General features: G+C 35.7%; 1 pseudogene; it reads right to left on the bottom strand.

The window, feature by feature from the left end:
- Positions 1 to 358: 358 nt before the first annotated feature.
- On the bottom strand, positions 359 to 1,469 carry LOC149227846 (calcium-dependent protein kinase 1 pseudogene; annotated as a pseudogene).
- Positions 1,470 to 5,142: the final 3,673 nt, after the last annotated feature.

Below are 5,142 nucleotides of genomic sequence, written 5' to 3'. Positions count from 1 at the left end.
CTCTAATACTGTCTTCACTGCCATGTCTTCACTATATCTGGTTATTAAGCATTCCTGCAGATAAATTTATCTATTGTTGGAATGGCCAATTCCAACATAGATTCAAACTTGTGACAATAGTTGGCCAGACCAATTGTCACAAAACATCCAATTTTTAACCAGATTTACAATATTTACATCATTCACACCCAACCTACACAAGATATTAATGTAAATCAAAATAATTTCACAGATCCAATAGCAAGTATATTCCTCAAAAAACAAAATGCACGGAGTTCCATAACACAGCTCAACAATGTGTAGATTGTTCTTTTCCTAGATGCTGAGATCCACCATTGCTGCCAGCCATCAGAATTGATCACCAAACCCCACTGCCTGGAAAAACCTCCCAGTCAAGCTTAGAAAATCCTTGCTTCTTAGGATTTCTAACAAGCATATTTCTAATTAAGTCCTTGGCACTTTTTGAAATTGCAGGCCATAGTTCTAATGAGAAATCAATTTAACCCTCGAGGACCTGCTCAAAGATCCCTTGTTCAGTTTCTAGCCAAAATGGAGGAACTCGAATTAGTAGAATGTAAAGAATGACTCCAACACTCCACACATCAGCTTCAAGACCATACTGTTTGTGTAGAACCTCAAGAGCTACATAATGAGGGCTACCAACTACATCATTAAATGTCTCTCCTTGTTTGAAGAAGACGAACAACACAAAATCTATGCTCTTGAGGGGGGAATCCTCGCTTTTGTTGGAGAACAAGAAATTCTAAGCTTCAAGTCCCAGTGCATGACTCCTAGTGAGTGATAGGCCTCCAAGACACTGACGATCATCCTGGTCAAATCGGCGGCCTTGCACTCACTGAAGTAGCCCCACTTAACAATCCAGTCGAAGAGCTCGCCACCGGCGTAGAGCTCCACGACGAGATGTATAGAGGTTATGTACTTGTAGGCCCCCTTGATGGTCACCATGTTGGATGCTCGGCCAGGTGGTGCATTATCTAAATGTCCCATCGGATGTCTTCCATGTCCTGATCCTCAGCTGTCAGCTTCCGCTTGGCAATTGATTTTTAAGCGTACTCTTTTCTTGTGGATTTGTTGATGAAGAGGTATGTTGTCTCGAACTGGCCCTAACCTAGCCTCCAACCTACTGAGTACAAATTCTTCAAGAGCTTCGTTTTTTCTAGATCTATTTCTACACCATGGCAGCCACGCTTCATGTCAGGTTGAAATATCGACCTGTGAAACAATGAAGGAGGATCTCTTCTGGCAGCAGTAACAGTGCCTGGCCACACTCACAATAGTTCCATCTCACCCAACTTAGGCACACGAACTCTGTTCAACACTTCCAATGCGGCGGTCAAGAGCCAACCTTGGACCAGATGGATCGTTTCAATAGTGCTCTTCTCTGCATTATCCAATACCGCAACACATCCTCTCTTCTCGCAGTCTTCTCCACGCAACAAATCCCTCATCCGGCAACAACATTCACTTAGCGCAACCCATCGTTTCAACTCACCGACACAACATTTCTCAGCACTGTATCACCGCTGCTACAATGTGATTTCAGACTCAGATCTGGCTCCCACGCAGATCTGACACCTTCACGCAAACATCTTCATGCGAACAGTAACACACACCATCCGATCTCCACCTCCAGGCTCCACGCATCCACACAGATTCATGTGCAGTTTGGCAACCACTATCCACTAGGCAACATGCAAACTTTGTCACACCATGGTTCTCCTTGTGCCACCACTTGGCCCGCAGCTTGCTAGCCTGCTCGGCCTCCCAAACTGTGCCACCAAACTATGCCACCAAAAGGCTTCACAAATGCAGAAATCAGAGATCCGCCTGAATCCAAATCTAGAGTTTGAATCCAAATCTAAGGTATCTTGATGATGGAAAAAATAAACACTAAAAAATACTCTTTTATTTCCTTAGCCCAAGATGAGCCAAGCTCAAGATGGGTCAGGCCCTCAGGGCTCTGATACCATGATAAAATCTGATGATGTGAATTATTTCATTAATAAAATGCAATTACATGTATACATGCACACACAATCTGTTGGTTGAGAGAATATCTCAACCACACACCAATGTAGAAAATAGATCCTAACTACTAGGAATAGACTCCTTTACTTAGTAAGAATCACAACTAAGACAAGTAAAAGTTACATTTTCCAACATTTTCTCCTCGTTGCTTCATCCAACAAAAGCACGACCAACACGCCGACCACTTCCTCATAGGAAATTCGGTCACCATTGGATAAAACGATCTTTAATGTTCTGTTGCATTCTGAAAAACTCTAATCCATGTCGAAATCTTTTAGCAAGCCTAGGCACTGCACATGCCACGCGACATCCTTGTCATCCCATTTCTCACATTACTTCTTTGTGTTGATCTCCATGACAACACATCTGTGCATCTAGAGCTTCACATTTTCTCACCTGATGTTGAGCCTCTCACGGCCCGTACCAGTGGAATTGGGCCACTGCATCGAAAACACTATCTACTCATACTACTGTCGCCTCTTGGTGGCTAGATAAATTCCTCCATTGTAGATCTACAATATTTCACCAACCTAGGCTACTTCAAACTTGATTTTTCCTTTCCTTCCATTTGAAATTTATCATAGCTCATTTGCGTTCGGGGGGTTTGATCTCAATGTCACCACTCTTTGAATCCAATGCATAGGTGAGACTGCCTTTGATTTTCTGTCGCTCTCTTCCTCCACTGGTGTCACCATTGCCCCTTGTCCCGATTGGTAGGGCCTCTTCACAACCAACCAACTTCCATTTTTATTTTTTCTCAAATTCAATTTTGGTCAACCACCATTTAATTTGTTCACATTCCAACAACTTCTACCACAAAATTTCAGTTGCTCGCCATCATTGGCTTTTGCATTGATTCGTCTCTTACTCCAAATCTTCTTTTCTCCACACATACTTTACTGGGTCATTCCAACTCTGTTGTTTATTGGACTCTAATACCTATCACTTTGGCTCTCTTGACTTTCTCATACTAGATAATGAGATCACAAAGTACCCATAGAGATGGTGGTGTCTAAAAACACCATTGTTTGTTCTACCTGGCTACTTAAACAATTTTCCTTTGATCTTTCTAGCTTTTAAACAATCTTCGTCATAGACTAATACCATGGGCAAAAAACCATGGATACCCATAATCCTAGAGCCATAATACTATCAATATCTTGACCTAGTGATGTTTACTAGAACAACCTAACATAAACCATATCAAAATAAATTCCAACAATGGAGCAAACATACTTTTTTAATAGTAAGTAAGACAATATGTTAGCAAAATATATGTTAAAAAACAAGAAAATTAGATATATGGAGAAAACATTGTTTTTTAATAGTAACTAGGACAATTTGTTAGAAAAATATATGTTAAAAAACAAGAAAATTAGATATTAGAGCGTGTAGTACAATAATTTTCCTCAGTTTTCTAATAGAGGAACTGTACTTGATAGAATTTCTAGAAGACCGAAATACAAAATGAAAGGGAGGTTTATAAATAAAACACATATTTCATTAAATTTGGAAGTTTTTTATTACAAGGCCTTCAACAACATTCATTCTTTTGTAAATTTCCATATTAACTTGATTCAACATTAAAATAATTTTAGTAATCTCAAACCAATTAGAAATCGTGAATGGGTCAAACATGGGGTTGTTATGTACAGTAGTATCAATACACAATAGGAGTGTGAAATCAAAAATAAATTACATTTATAAACTTATATGAATACATATAACTAAATGAAATTCAATAAATAACTTCCCATTCATGTCCAATATCAGCAGTGATTTTGTCTTCAAGTCATATTGGATTCTAATAATGAAATTATTTAAACCACAAATAAACTATTTAAGAATTGAAAATGACAAGATGTTAATATGGATTGGAAAATCAATGTCCTATGGTGAAAAAAGTTTAAATACAACCATTTTTGACCCACCTCTTTAATGAGTCTAGATGGTCCACTTAACACATAATTTGTTAATTAATTATTCCATGTTTTATTAAGAAGAGAATTTTGTTTTGCATAGAGTTTTGTTTCAAAACAATAGAATATGAGATTAATACAGTCTTAATAAATTATGTGATAGACAAATAAAAGTCAATAAATGGATTCCTTATTAAATTAAATGAGATGAGATGATTGCATATACAAATAGTTGATTTAAGAATATATGAAAAAAAAATTATGCGTTAAAAATTGAATGCCCTACAATTTTACGAGTAGTATTCACTTATGAGCCATCACCCATTAGCCTAAAGAGTCAACTTAATACTTATTATCAAGAAATTAAAAGACTTATTTTTCGAAAAAATGCATCATAATATATGGATATTATAAATCACATTTATATACTCATATTAATGGACATAACTAAGTAAAAGTCAATAATATAATTCTAGCTCAAGTGATGATTTCAGTTTATTTAAAATACAAATTTACAAAAAAATGACTTTAAATAATGAAATTAGATGCCTTACAATTCAAAAAGTTCAATGACATAATTCATCCATGATTGTGTCTAATCAAACCTTGATAATCCACTTATCAATTATTATCATCATATATATGTTTTTTTAAGAAATGCAAAATTATTTAGAATACATTTTTATCTCAAAAATTACATATCACATTTATGCACTCATATTAGTGCATTTTATATGTAAACAATGAATAACTCACTTTGTACCTTGTTGATTTTCAATATGATATGATCGCAGTTACAACCATTAATTGATTCAAGGATATAAATTTATGAAAACTATCGATTGAGAAATCACATATCTTATGCTTCAAAAATATCAAATCATTTACCTATGACACATTTCTCATTAGACTTACTAGTGAATTATACATTGTGAATAGTGAGTAATGCACATAACATTTATCAAGTAAATTATTATAATTTCTTTAGTAAGAATAGCACCTTTGTTTGCAAGTATTTTATTATAATGCCTTCAACAACATTTATTCTTTTGTAAATCATCATATTAACTTGATTCAATATTAAAATAATTTTAGTAATTTCAAACCAATTAGAGATCATGAATAGGTCAAACATGGGGTTGTTATGTACAATAGTATCAATACACAAAGGAGT

The sequence above is a fragment of the Pinus tabuliformis genome, chromosome J (assembly GCF_031772625.1).
Source record: "Pinus tabuliformis cultivar Carrire ecotype Pingquan chromosome J, CPIR1, whole genome shotgun sequence".
Classification (NCBI taxonomy): Eukaryota; Viridiplantae; Streptophyta; class Pinopsida; order Pinales; family Pinaceae; genus Pinus; species Pinus tabuliformis.
This window is presented reverse-complemented; position numbering and strand designations above follow the sequence as displayed.